This window comes from Suncus etruscus, chromosome 14 (genome assembly GCF_024139225.1).
Source record: "Suncus etruscus isolate mSunEtr1 chromosome 14, mSunEtr1.pri.cur, whole genome shotgun sequence".
NCBI classification, from domain to species: Eukaryota; Metazoa; Chordata; class Mammalia; order Eulipotyphla; family Soricidae; genus Suncus; species Suncus etruscus.
Genome location: NC_064861.1, coordinates 34,768,860 through 34,783,374, shown reverse-complemented (window position 1 = coordinate 34,783,374; position 14,515 = coordinate 34,768,860).

The following is a 14,515-nucleotide window of genomic DNA, read 5'->3' as shown; positions in this document are numbered from 1 at the left end:
AAGAGGTTTTCCCGGTTCCACTTAGGATTTCTTGCTCCTTTGTCAAAAATTAGGTGATTGTATGTCCTGGGAACATTGTCTGAGAACTCATGCCTATTCCACTGATCCAAGGGTCTGTCTTTATTTCAATACCATGCTGTTTTGATAACTATTGCTTTGTAGTACAGTTTAAAGTTGGGGAAAGTAATGCCTCCCATAGTCCTTTTCCCTAGGAGTGCTTTAACTATTCGAGGGTGATTATTGTTCCAAATGAACTTCATAAGTGTTTGATCCACTTCTTTGAAGAATGTCATGTGTGTCTTTAGAGGGATCGCATTAAATCTGTATAATGCTTTGGAGAGTATTGCCATTTTAACGATGTTAATCCTGCCAATCCATGAGCAGGGGATGTGTTTCCATTTCCATGTGTCCTCTCTTATTTATTGGAGCAGAGCTTTATAGTTTTTTTGTATAGTTCTTCATGTCTATGGTCAAGTTGACTCCAAGATATTTGAGTTTGTGTGGCACTAATGTGAATGGGATTGCCTTTTTGACTTCCATCTCTTCCCAATCATTATTGGTGTATAAAAAGGCCATTGATTTCTGTGTGTTAATTTTGTAGCCTGCCATCTTGCTATATGAGTCTATTATTTCTAGAAGTTTTTTGGTAGCGTCTTTAGGGTTTTCTAAGTAGAGATCATGTCATCTGCAAACAATGAGAGCTTGAATTCTTCCTTTCCTATCTGGATTATCTTGATATTTTTTGCTTGCCTGATCGTTATAGCAAGTACTTCCAGTACTATGTTGAAGAGGAGTGGTGAGAGCGACAGCCTTGTCTGCTACCAGAATTTAGAGGAAAGGCTTTTAGTTTTTCTCCTTTGAAGATAATATTTGCCAATGGCTTGTGGTAGATGGCTTTAAGTAGATTGATAAATGCTCCTTTTATTCACATCTTACTGAGGGTTTGATCAAGAATGGGTATTGGACCTTATCAAATGCTTTCTATTGATATGATCATGTAATTTTTATTTTTCTTGTTATTGACGTTTTGTATGATGTTGATAGATTTACGGATATTAAACCATTCTTGCATTCCTGGGATGAAACCTACTTGGTCACAGTGTATGATCTTCTTGATGATGCATTGGATCTCCTATTTGCCAGGATTTTGTTGAAGATCTCGCATCTGCGTTCATCATGGAAATTGGTCTGTAATTTTCTTTTCTTTTCTTTTTTGGCAGCATCTCTGTTTTTTGTATTAAAGTGATGTTGGCTTCATAAAAGCTGTTTGGGAATGTTCTCGTTTTTTCAATTTTATGGAAGAGCCTGGCTAGGATTGGTAGTAGTTCCTCTTGAAAGGTTTGAAAGAATTCATTAATAAATCCATCTGGGCCCAGGGTTTTATTTTTAGGCAGTTGTTTGATTACAGTTTCAATTTCCTCCATAGTGATGGGGGTGTTTAGATATGCTATATTCTCCTTACTTAACCTTAGAAGGTTATAAGTGTCCAAGAATTTATCCATTCCTTCTAGGTTTTCCTGTTTAGTGGCGTAAAATTTCTCAAAGTAGTCTCTGATTACCCTTTGGATCTCTGCAATGTCTGTTATGATCTCCCCCTTTCATTTCTAATACAGGTTTCAGGTTTCACTCTCTCTTTCTTTATGAATTTTGCCAATAATCTATCAATCTTGTTTATTTTTCCAAAGAACCAACTTCTGCTTTTGTTGATCTTTCAGATTGTTTTTTGGGTTTCCACTTCATTGAGTTCTGCCATTCAGCTGTGTTATTTCCTTCTTTCTCCCTATATTTGGTTTCTTTTGTTAGTCATTTTCTAATTTTATGAGCTTTGTCATTAATTTATTCAGGTATGCCCCTTCTTCTTTCCTGATGTGTGCTTGAAAAGCTATAAATTTTCCTCTCAGGACCACTTTTGCTGTGTCCCATAGATTCTGGCAGTTTGTGTCTTCATTATCATTTATTTCCAGGAAAGTTTTGATTTTCTTTTTAATTTCCTCTTGGACCCACTGGTTGTTCAGTAGCAGGCTGTTTAATTTCCAATTGTTAAAGTTTTTCTTCTGTGTCCCTTGGTAGTTCACATCTAATATCAGAGCCTTGTAGGCAGCAAATGTAGCCTGCAAGATTTCTATGCTCTTGATTTTATGAAGGTATGTTTTATGTGTCAGCTTGAGGTCTATCCTGGAGAGTGACCCATGTACACTGGAGAAGAATGTGTATCTAGGATTTTGGGGGTGGAGTGTCATATATATACACTAATATATATACTAATATATATATTAGTCCTCTTTCTTCCATTTCTTTTTTCAGGGCTAGTATGTTTTTGTTGGGTTTCAGTCTGGTTGACTTATCAAGTGTTGACAGGGCTCTGTTGAGGTCTCCAACAATTATTTGTTACTATTGATGTCTTCTTTCAGATGTCAATAATTGTATTGGATAATTTGCTGGTCTCTCATTGGGTCCATATATGTTTAATAGTCTGATTTCTTCATGCTGCTCATATCCCTTGATTAGTATAAAGTATCCATTTTTGTTCCTTACAACTTTTATGAGTATAAAATTGGTGCCATCAGCTATTAATATGGCCACTTTAGCTTTTCTAAGCATGTTGTTTGCTTGGATGATTTTCCTCCAGCCTTTGATTTTGAGTCTATATTTGTTCTGATTATTCAGTTGTGTTTCTTGTATGCAGCAGAAGGTTGGATTCATTTTTGACCCATTTTGCCACTGTGTTAAATTTAGTTCAATGACATTGAGGGAGATGATTGTCATAGGATTTAATTTCATCGTTGTAGATAGGTTTGCTGTGTTTGTTGGTCTCTCTTGTCTTAAAGTAGACTTTTCAGTTTTTCCTTTAAGGCTGGTTTTTCATCTGTGAAGTTTCTGAGCTGTTGTTTATCCATGAAGCTATGTATCCTTTCTTCAAACCTGAACGTGTGTCGGACTGGGTGCAGTATTCTCAGTGAGGCATTCATTTCATTCAGTCTTGTCACAATATCCCACCACTGTCTTCTGGCCTTGAGAGTTTCTTGTGACATGTCTGCTGTAAGTCTTAGGGATGCTCCTTTGAATGTAATTTCCCTTTTTGATCTTGCTGCTTTCAATATTTTATCTCTATCTATGGGATTTGTCATTGTAAGGAGGATGTGTCTTAGGGTGTTTTTCTTCGGGTCTCTTTTAGCTGGCACCCTTCGGGCATGCAGGATTTGATTGCATGTAGTCTTTAACTCTGGGAGTATCTCTTTGATGATGTCTTTGACAGTTGATTTTTCCTGGGGACCTTCTACCTGGGCCTCCGGGACTCCAATGATTCTTATGTTGTTTTTGTTGAGTTTATCAAAGACTTCTTTTTCATCTGTTCACATTCCTTGAGTACTTTTTCCATTGCCTGATCGTTTGTCTTAAGGTTTTTTTCCAATTTCTTCTGCTGTGTTGAGTTTTTCTACATATCATCTTCCAGCAGGCTGATTGTGTCCTCAGCTGCTGTTAACCTGCTGGAGAGGCCATCCACTGAGTTTTTCAGTTGAGCTACCGTGCTTTTCAGATCTGTTATTTCAGTTGGGAGTTTTCTGATTTCTGTCTTTGTGTTCTGTTCAGATCGATCTATGCTTTCTTTGAGTTCTACAAACATCTTCCATATTTCTATTCTAAACTCCTTATCTGAGAGGTTAATCAGATGGTTGGAATTTTTGGGTCATCCAAGCTATCGTCTTCATTCTCTGTGCATGGTGTTTGCCTGCGAGGTTTCCCCATTGTCACACATGTAGTGTGAATTTTTCTTTGTGTGTGGTGGGGTTCATTGGTTACAAAGAGTGTGCAGCCATGAAGCGAAGCAGAGCTGCCGTGCTCTTCTGCAGCCTGTAGGTGACAGTGTTTTGGTGGTGTGCTTCCTAGGCCTCTGAGGAGAGCTTCAAGTATTCAGGAAAGTCAGGTAAGAAAGCAAAGAGTTCCCTTCAAGTCCTCAGGGTCATCAAAGGCACAACAGGGTGGAGCCTCCACAGGCAGAAGGATCAGCTCTCTGCCTGCTGACCCTCACAGCCATTCCTTACTCACTCACTTTTTGGGCAGGTTCAGGATGCAGTTTTTTTGGGGGTGCACTTCCTAGGCCTCTGAGGAGAGCTTTAAGTATTCAGGAAAGACAGACAAGCAAAGCAAACAGTTCCCTTCAAGTCCTCAGGGTCATCCTCACTTGCAACTTTTTCACTTTCAATTTTCAGACAATGTTTTCCCTTTCCTTTGCTGTTGTTAAAGTAGCTGGAAATGATTGTTATCCATAGACTGGGTTGTGGTGCTTCCTGGCAATCTCAACTATCTGTGGTGCTTGCATAGTCAGTTGCATGTAGGTTGGTCACTTAGTGACCAACTCACATGGCTGTGGAGCTCCAGAGACCAATAAATGCACACTGTGTTGATATGGACCCCACTTTGTAGCGATCCTAGAAGGCTGAGCCACAGAAATCACATACAGTTGCGTTTGGAATTAAATTTATGGCCTTATACTTAAAAGGCACAAATTTCTTGCTCATTAAACTATCCTCTGAACCCCTTCACATATTTGTTGTAATGCATGATTATGATTTTTGTTGTTGCTGTTGCCATGGGGCTGTCATTTATAGAGAACTAGTTACTGAAGATCATATGAATATTATTGGTCCATTTATGTACTTCATTAGATGAGGTGATTGAATTGGAATGATAATTTAATTTCAAATGGACACTATTAAAATGAAACTCAAATATTCTTTTGTCAGTTACATTGTTGGTAGTTGAGAAGAGGCAATTTAAAGGAGGGAAATAAAAAACCTTTAGCTTAAGAAATTTCACATGATAAAGTAGAGTATCTCATTCACCTCTTTGTATAGTCATGAACTAGATCTTCTGTAGGTCATTTTCCCAATCTGTGGAAACATAAGCAGCATCACAGACGTTTGTCAATGAAGCTCTGATTTAATCTGATATGGCTCTACCCATGAGATTTGAGATTTTCTAAAGTGGAAGAAAGGTGACAGTTGTGAATAGATATAAAATAATTTGAGGGATGTAAATTTTCTCAGGAGGCTTATCTAAGTGGTGAATGGGCAGCATAATTACTTTCTAATTATTTCTCCAGTCAACAAGCATCACCCTGGGAATTTGGATATTTCTATTTCCATAACCTCTCTCCCAAAAATCTCATCTTATACTTATATAAAAGTTTAATAAAATGTTAATATTTCAACTATATTTTTTCTTTAACCTAATTAGTTATCAATCCCTAATACTGAGTTCTTGTATATACTCAGTACCTATGTGCTTGCCTTCTTCTGGGATCTTTGTCAAAGATTTCCATTTCATTTTTTTTCTTTTTGCTATTTCCTTTGTGACCTTTATTATACATATGTTCACTAACAAATGTAGATTAATCAGATAAAAGCATGTGGGACTCAAATTGAACTTATGAAATTTATTATTAAAATGAATTAACTTTCCTTGCCTCTTTGTGAGGTGAGAGACACATATTGCTTTTCTACTGGCATGATAGACAAGAAGAAAAAAAAGGAGTCATCAATCAGCAACACTACAAGAACCAATACTGAATTATTCCCCTTTTATTAATTTTTAGAAATTTGGCATCCTGACTAAATTCCAAGTGTTCATTGTATTTTATTTGTGATATATATAATACCTTTATTTGTACTCTCTTCTGTATAACTTATTTAAAGCATAACCATACAGCAAAGAAAATGATATGCATTGTAAAATTAATAGAAAACCTTTATGATGATGATCATTATAAAATATTAGAATGCTCGTTCAGTGGGGCTTCAAATTATGAAAGGCAAATGTGCTTAAAGAATTAAACATGAAAGAAGCAAGGGTATTGATTGCTGGATATAAGAAGGTTAACTAAAAATGATGTTATAACAATTCAAATCTGTATAGATAAAAATTATCCAACATTCCTTCTCCTGCGTAGGGCCAGAGAGATAGTACAGTGGGTAAGGTGCTCTCCTTGCAGATGGCTGTCCCAAGCTTAATCCTTGGCATCCTATGTGATCTCCTGAGCACCACTAGGAGTGATTTCTGAGTGCAGAGTCAGGAGTAACACCTGAGCATCAATGTGTGTGACCCTACAACAAAAATAAATAACAAACCAAACCCAGTACCCATAGATAAAACAGTATATTATTACCATTTAGGTCTTTGCAGTCCAAGGGGGGGAAATCAAAATATAAATGGGCAAGATAGATAGATATAGTATAATGGGTGAGTCATTTGACTTGGTTACTGCTAACCCAAATTCATTCAGGGACTGGATTCAATCCCTGGCAACACATATGTTCCCCCAAATACCAAAGGAGTGAATACTGAACACAGAGCAAGGACCAAACTCTAAAAACTGCTGTGGCTCCAAAATAAGTAAACATATAATAGTGCCCAAAGCAGAATCTTTTCTATTAATTTTAAATAGATGAAATGTTAAAGACTTGTCACATAAAAATCCAATTATATTTTAGCCATACAATTCATAAACTACTATATAGCTTACTAGGGAAAGTCACATAAAAATGTCTTATTTCACTGGAGTAAAACCTCCTTCCCCCAAACACCCAATCAGCACCTAATTTGTTCTTAAATCAGCAAAGTTATTTTTAAATTGTAAAATACCAACTTGAAAATGTATAGTTACCAGATACTTAAGCAAAAATTATAGTTACAGGGGGAAAAAAATGAACTACCATAGTATTCAGCAAAATAGTAGAGCGTGGCACTGACTCCAGTTTGATCAGCACAAGTTGGCTCCTAAAACCTTAGATTCAGCCCTGGAAGGCTTAGTACCACAGTGTGTCTCTCCTGTTTCCATCACTGAAGGGCCAGAGCAGCACCAACATCTTTGGGTCTTAGTATTCAGCCTTCCTGGCTAATCATAGCTCCAGATCCCCTCAGCACTGCTTCAGAGCGCCTCTCCACCTCAACCCACCGTCAAAAATGAGGAAGGGCAAGAATGTAATAAACACACACTTAAAAAAAAAAAGTGCGTATGGGGGCAGAACAATAGTACAGAGGGTAATGCACTTGCCTTATAAGCCACCCACATGGGCTCCACATGTAGCACACTATATGATCCCCAAAGCAAAACAAACAGCAACCACCAAAACAAACCACACACTCCCCCCCCACCCCCCACCCCCCCCACCCCCCCCCACCCCCCGCCTGAAGACTGAAGAAATGTTTCAAAAAAACAGCATTCTAACACATTTAATTACTTCCCTCAGGAATTTGCAAGAAAGCAACTTCTTGCTTGCTTCCTGTTGATAGCATAAGGATTATTTGAAAGTAGCACTTTAGAGGCCAATACAGGGGACAAAGCACTTACTTGCCTTACATGCAATTGTTCTGTATTAGATCCCTACCATCTTGAGCACTGCCAGGAATAACACCAGTGTGGCAGCAAACAAAACCAAAGCAGTAAAGTAGCATTTTAGAAAATAAGCACATACTGGAATTTTTAATGGCAATAAAACTTAAAAAAAAAATTAAGTCTGTAAATTTAATTCAAGGAAATTGGTAAAATATAAAGAAAAGATAATGGCAAGTAAATATGAAGGAAAAGATAACCATTTTTTTCTGCCCAAAAGTTATAACTGCTTATTGTTTAATTGTTCCAGAAATGTTAGTAGAAAAAACTGAGTGGAATAAAATGTAAAAAATATGCTTTAGGGGGCAGAGAGATAGCATGGAGGTAAGGTGTTTGCCTTTCATGCAGAAGGATGGTGGTTTGAATCCCAGCATCCCATATGGTCCCCCGTGTTTGCCAGGAGCAATTTTGAGCATAGAGCCAGGAGTAACCCCTGAGCGCTGGCTGGTGTGACCCAAAAACCAAATACCAAAAAAAAAAAAAAAAAAAAAAAAGGATATGCTTTAGATTTTGAATTTAAGGAGTATTTCCTCAAAATAAGGTCTTTCCCCAACTTTCTACAACTGTACTGTGTTACTTAGACTAATTAGACAACACAAATTTAAATTTTTTATATTTTCTTAAAGAAATAAATGTATTTGTTTACCTCTAGTAACTTTTTTTTCTTAAAGTCCTTTGCCTGATAGCAAAATCATAATTGGTGGCAAAGTATTTGTTTTCATCCTTGTTAACTTTCAAACTTTTGATACTTTAATCTGCCCCTTAATTCTCAAGGCCAATTCCTGTCTTCTTGATTAACAAGAATCAATCTAAGTTATGAATATGAACTTTCTTGTCAATATGAGATGTTCTATTATTCTGTTGACTCAGAGCAATTTACTGTTTAATGACTATGTAACCTATTTTCACAGTGTATAAAGAGTCTTAGCAGACTTTAACCTTTATGAGAAAGCTAGAAAACAATAACAATTTTGTTTATTCACAAGGACTTCCTGAGAGACTTGACTTCCTTTGAATATTGTTTTTCTATCATTTTTTAAAATAATTTTTATTGAGTTCAATATGAATGGCAAGTTTCACAGTTATATTTAAGGTACATAGTGACAGTGAATTAGGGTAATCCCCACCACCCTTCTGCCACTATTCCCAGCTGCAACCTATACCTCTACCCTTATCCCTCTGGAATGCTAATATAACAGATCCTTTTTGTGTATATCTTGTATAGTTTTTGTCTTTTGATTCTATTCATTGACTTTGGGTTGGGTATTTAGGTCTGACAATTTTTATTTCCACTCAATGCTCATGAGACTGTTTGGTCCCTGGTACCATCCACTATTATTTCTCAATTTGTAGGAAGCCATAGAAAGTATGAGACAGAACAAGATGATTAATGTTCTATGGTTCTGTTAAGAAAAATAAAATAAATAAAAAGGAAAGTGGGCAGAAGCCCCTGTCTAGAAGCTATAAATATAAATTTAAAAGAAGATAAAAAGAAAAAGGAAAAAGGGGGAGCTGATATGACAAGTGTTTTTGTTTGTTTGTTTTCATAGGCATAGTAAGCATTGGGGGAATTAGAAAGGAAATTTTCTTGGCCTAAGATACAGGGTATCTCCACCGTTGAAGCATACTGTCATGAGACTGACTACAGGCTCCGGACATGTTCATTGTCAAACCCCAAGTTCTTTCATTATGGTGCCAGGAAACATTCTGCTTAGTCGTGGTTTTTAAAGTCAGTCCTTCTTTTTTGCAGATCCTAGAACAAAGTCTAGGATAGAGTCTTTATGGTCCCAGAAAAGTTCTGCTCAGTGGCAGTTCTTGTAGTCAGTCTTCTGTAAGTTGGTGCCTGAGTGGTATTAGGGACTCCCCTGGGGAAAGGTTGATTCCTGGTGCTGCTGCAGGGAACTATGCCAGTTTTTTTTTTTGTTTTGTTTTTTGTTTTTTTTGTTTTTTTTTTTTTGGGTCACACCCTGTGACGCTCAGGGGTTACTCCTGGCTATGCACTCAGAAGTTGCTCCTGGCTTCTTGGGGGACCATATGGGACGCCCGGGGGATCGAACCGCGGTCCGTCCTAGGCTAGCGCAGGCAAGGCAGGCACCTTACCTCCAGCGCCACCGCCCGGCCCCTCACTATGCCAGTTTTAAAACTTTAAAGTTGGGATCCAGGGTTCAGGGTTGAATGATCAATGTCCAGTCACCTGAGATCTAAGTTGAGTCCCCATGGCAAATGTCCAGAGTGGAAGGCGCTTCTGTATTATAAAATTTATGGGTTCTTATCTCTAGTTGTCAGAAACTTGTGTCTATACATAAGATTTCCCCATTTTAGTGTGCCTATGCAAAAAGCAACGATGCCATATTATATTATTGGTGCCTTTGGTGTAAAAATGACAAGCTATACAGAATCTGTGCCTTGGTTTTGGCCTGATCTTTTATCCCAAGGGAGACTTTTCTACAAGAATTTTGTACTAAACAGAACCAAAACAAGAAAGAAAAAGGGGGGGGGATGGAAAAGACTACCTTTACATTTAAAATAAACACACTAAGAGGTGTAACTATTAAGGAATTAAACATACAAAGAATACATAAATATCTCCATTAAGTCTTTTGAGATAGTCTTGTGGTGGGATGAGATCCAGGGCACATTTTTTTTCCCATACTCATCATGATTTTACTGAGTCTGAGAAATGCTTTGCAGCAGTGATGGATCAGGTAGTGTCCTCAAGCTGGAGGTCCTGTGGAGCTAAATCCAGTAGCATTCAATAGTTCACATTGATTGGGGGGGGGGAATATAATAGAAAAAAAGACAACATAGAATGAATCAGCAGGAGTGGTGGTTGAGCTTCTTGCTGGGGTTAGAGATAAGAGGCTGAGAGGGTTTCCTTTTACTTTGGGAACCATGTGGCAGCTTAGTGGGGACAGAGTACAGTCTCAGTTCCTAAGGAAGTAAGAACTGAGGGTAAAGAGGGTTAAATAGGGAGAGATAACAGATCAGGATTAAGGGAGTAAGATGAAAGAAGGAATTCTGAATGGAGGGAGAGAGAATATAACAGGGACTATATATAATATAAACATTTATAATACAGATTAGGCAAACATAGAGGAGTCCACTGCATATACACTCACGCCCACTAATAGACAGGCGTTTTCTTGCAACAAGGGAAACATAAAGAAAAAGAAGAACAAAGAACTTTGATTTGTACTTCAAATTCCCATAATCCAACTCTGACATAGAAATATATGTGTTAGCTACACACACACACACACACACACACACACACACACACACACACACACACACACACAGCTGCTATTCTAACCCGGGTACAGTGATATTAATCACAACAAAAACTTTTGGCAGAGATAAGGACTTCTCATCCTATTTGCCCATGTGACATCAAAGCTGCTAAGATTAAGGCTGAAGTTCTTAATATCATAGTATTATATTGGGTGAAGTGTTATATAGGTAGTATATTAATTTGTGGTCATTAGACATTCCAGCCAGATATTAAAAGTGATATAGCCTTCATAAGATTGAGGATAATAGGAATCGCTACTAGTTCTGACTAAAAAAGAGGTCCAGAGCAGATTGAGTGATGAATATTTAAGAGGTCCAATGTATCCAAGTTGGTAGGTTGGCCTACTCAGATTTGATCACCAGAATACCATCTGGTCCCTTTAGCCTATCAGGAGTAAGTTTTGAATGCAAAGCCACCAGTAACCTTTGAGCATGACTGGTGTGGCCCAAAAACAAATATCAAACTACACATGCAAATAGGCTCTCGTACAGAAAACTGGAAAATGATGCATCATAACCAGAATTCAGGTTCTTAGCTACCTTTTAGAAGCTATCCTTTAGGAATGGGAATGAAACACTAGGATAATTCATACATTTTAACTGAAAGAAACTATATTGTACATAGAATAAAGTAATTGCCTTGTATGCAGCCAACTTTAGTTCAAACCTTGGCACTGGATAAGATCACCCAAGTGCCTTTAGGAGTCACCATTGTACATAGAGCTCAAAGCATCATAGGGTATAACAAATGACAAACTCCCACACAAAACTTTTCACAAAAACAAAAAATAAAAGAACCTGGTTACTTCTAATCTTGGGTATTTTTAGGTTGAGGTTTTGTCCCTCCTAGATTAAAAAGTGTGATTCAGGAGAAAAATAGCAGAATGTTTATTGACAAAATAAAAATTTCTTTCTCTGTAATCCAAGGTTCAGTGTAAGCAAAATATTGTGAAAACACCACATAATACATTAACGCTTATGTATATTTAAAATGCTTCATACGTGTAATTTTAAGCACAGAATCCTATTGTCTGTTTTATGACCAAAAAAAAAAAAAAAGACAAGTGATTCATAGCAAAAGAAGAGCTAGATTTACAGGAATATTTCTTAAATAAATAATCTTATGTTTAGTACAAGGAAAAAATGGTTCAGATCAGTATGTCTTTAGAAAAATCTCATAACATAACTTGAAGTCTGTGGTGCAGGAGGAATTTTAGAAGAGTTTTAGGTGTTTTCCATATTATAGTCTCTGGGGATGTAATTATAAAGCTTGGAAGCCTGAAAGGAGGAGACATGGTTAGGGATGCATCACAAAGATGGGAAATCTGTCTGTTTTAGTGCCTGGGCACAAGATCACACTACTTCTGTAACTGGCAACTTTCCAAAACAATAGTCTAGTGCCATAGTCAAAGAATCAACCTCTAAGTTATGCAAAAAAATAATTCTAAAAATAGAGAGAGGCAGGGCTAGAGTGATAGCACAGCGGTAGGATGTTTGCCTTGCATACAGCTGACCTGGGACAAAGCCGGGTTTAATCCCCAGTATCCCATATGGTCCCCAAACCTGTCAGGAACAATTTATGAGCACAGAGCCAGGAGTAATCCCTGAGCTCTGCTGGATGTGGCCCAAAATTCAAAATCAAAAAATTAAAAATTAAAAATATAAAAAGAGAGATTATTTTTTAACTTTTGGAGCACATAAATGTATAGAATATACATAACTTAATCACTGTTTTCCCTTCATCCTATCTCATCTAGTACCTCTCTGTGAATTGAAATGATTTTATGAATGTGAAAGTTTTCATTCTACAAGTAGGGCTTAAAAGATTTAATGTGATAAGTAGGGGGAAATTATACTAACTATTCATTAGATAAAATAGTAAGCATTAATTTATTGATAAAATTCTATTTCTATTAGTTGAAAGAATGAAGAATAGGAAAAAAAGAAAGTTGGTATCATAAATAATAAATAAATAATAAATAAAATAACTTCTTTTTTTTCATGGATTTCCCCTGTTTATTTTCAGCTAGTCCAAAAGGCTATTTCTCTAAGTTGCCATAATCATACATTCAAACAACTAATTCACACCGTCTACTAGTTTGGTTCTTCACCATTAACTCTTAGCATCAAGAAATTTTTATGTCCCCAAATTCATTTCTTTTTTTTTTTTTTTTTTTTTTTTTGGTTTTTGGGCCACACCCGGCAGTGCTCAGGGGTTACTCCTGGCTGTTTGCTCAGAAATAGCTCCTGGCAGGCATGGGGGACCATGTGGGACACCGGGATTCAAACCAATCACCTTTGGTCCTGGATCGGCTGCTTGCAAGGCAAGCACCGCCCTGTGCTATCACTCCGGGCCCCAAATTCACTTCTTAATGTAACAGTTTTAAAATGTAATCCTTTAACTTTCTTTTCACTTTTATTTTTTCTTGTTTTAAATTTATTGTAAACTTTTGGAGAGTAACATCCTATCATTTCAAATTCAAAACACTAAACTGTAACAAAAACAGAGTACCTCTTTAAATATGAGAATGTATATGAAAACAGGCAGACATTAAAAAAAAAAAAAAGGCAAAAAGCTCCAGTAATTCAAGTCAAAACTTATAGGAAGAGTGAAGGTCTCTAAAATCATTTGGAGAAAATATGTCTTTCTAGTTTAACTCAGATACATCTACGGACTGAGAAGGAAACATGGAATTTTCCTTTTGATGTTGCAACCTCCCATCTGTAACTTGTTTCATGTTGGGAAACATGTTTTCCTTGAGACTAGGCTTTTCTGTTGCCTTGCCAACTTCTCCTATTCACCTTAGTTTTTAATCAAAATAAATAAATAAACACGGTGAATATCTTTTTATAATTAAAGAAAGTAATGTCGCTACAAAGCAGTGGCTTGGTGGGGCTAGAGAGGCCCCCTCCCAAGTAGTGTTCCAGGGGTTCCAGGACCACTCTCTGTGATATTTGTTCTGGTATGTGAACCCAAAGGTTCAGTATTTTTGTCTGGATCTAGAAGTGCCTGGGAAGCATCAGGGTAGTGTTTAGGGGACCAGGTGGTGCTGAGGATTAAATGGGGATTTCTAGATGTGGCCCAGCCCTTTACATTGTCTTTCCAGCTCCACAAAGCAATGCCATTTAAACAAAGATTTTTTTTCCTTTAATACCTTTACTATCATAAAAGTATAACAGATGATATTGAAGAAAGTATGCTCACACCCAGACATACTCAGAGTTTTCTCATGGCTCTGCACTCGGGAATTACTCCTGGCAATTCCAAACCCAAGTCCGCTGTGTGCAAGGCAAATGTCTTACTCCCTGTACTATCATTTCACACACACAAATTAATCTTTTGGGGAGCTTTTACTTTATTTTATTTTACTTTTCATAATATATTTATTTAAGCACCATAATTGCAAACATGTTTGTAGCTGGGTTTCAGTTTTAGGAAATAACACCCCCCCCCATCATCAGTGCAATATACCCATCACCTATGCCCCTATCTCCCTCCTACCCCCACCCATTTGAATTCGAGACAGGCATTCTATTTCTCTCACTCATTACCATTATCATGATCATTGCTAGCATAGTTATTTCTCTAACTGCATTCACCACTATTTGTGGTAAGCTTCAGATCATGGACTGGTCAAGATCTTAATAAACAAAATTTTTATGAAATATTTGTATTAAAAGACAATGGACTATGCTAGATTTTCTTGCTGTTAGCATGTGATGAAATTTTAATTATAGTATTTTTATTTTTATTCATTATGGTTATCAAATTTTTGCTTACAACTCAAAATTATTATAATTAGAAAATTATCTAAACAGGAATATATCTCA